Source organism: Sinocyclocheilus rhinocerous, unplaced genomic scaffold (genome assembly GCF_001515625.1).
Source record: "Sinocyclocheilus rhinocerous isolate Xijiao unplaced genomic scaffold, SAMN03320098_v1.1 scaffold199, whole genome shotgun sequence".
In the NCBI taxonomy this organism is placed as follows: Eukaryota; Metazoa; Chordata; class Actinopteri; order Cypriniformes; family Cyprinidae; genus Sinocyclocheilus; species Sinocyclocheilus rhinocerous.
In genome coordinates, this window is record NW_015636847.1 from 37,155 (window position 1) to 37,942 (window position 788).

At 46.1% G+C, this 788-nt stretch overlaps 1 pseudogene; it reads right to left on the minus strand.

The window, feature by feature from the left end:
- Positions 1-39: 39 nt before the first annotated feature.
- The window catches only part of LOC107748231 (inositol-trisphosphate 3-kinase A-like), a 15,047-nt pseudogene continuing 14,298 nt past the window's right edge, over positions 40-788 (minus strand).

The following is a 788-nucleotide window of genomic DNA, read 5'->3' on the forward strand; positions in this document are numbered from 1 at the left end:
TTCTGATGATGCCCAGCATGCGAACCCTAGTTTGTGTAAAAAAAAAAAAAAAAAAAGTGAACGTAGCATATATTCTTAAAAGAATAATCACGGCTGTGCGCCCTTAAAATGATAGTTTCTTCTCATCTGTTGCTCCTCAAGTCTGTTTGGGTTCAGTATCTGTGTCTTTTGACTGTGGTGGAGCTTCTGTGGATCTGCAGGACCACACGTGCAAAAAAAAGAATGAAGGACGTGAGCTTGTCGACAAAATGTGCTTGAGTTTTTCCGCTCATATTTTGTTCACTTTTTATCTCTCCGACAGCACAAGAGTACACTCATCTCAGGACTAATATCCTGTTGGGCGCCTCCCTCCATCAACGTGTCCCTACACGTGATGCTTCGGGCTCAGGCACGTTCTGTGCATCCATCAGGGTGAGGTCGCGTCCTGCAGCATGTCTCCAAAGATCTGAATGAGGTTGTCCAGACCCCACAGGTAGCCGTCCTCCCGGTTTCCCTCGGCCCAGGGCGTGCGGTGGTCCAGGGTTTGGGGTGGTGGCAGTGGGACGGTTTTACCAAAGTCAATCATCCATACTCGGGCCAGGCTTGAAGCATCGTGCACGAATAGCAAAGAACTCCCAACCACCTGATGAGAAACAGAACAGTTTACAGGCCAAAGTTTTAAAGGGGTCATATGATGCGATTTCAAGTTTTCCTTTCTCTTTGGAGTGTTACAAGCTGATTGTGCATAGATAAGATCCCTGAAGTTGCAAAGACTAAAGTCTCAAAACCAAAGAGATATTCTTTATCAA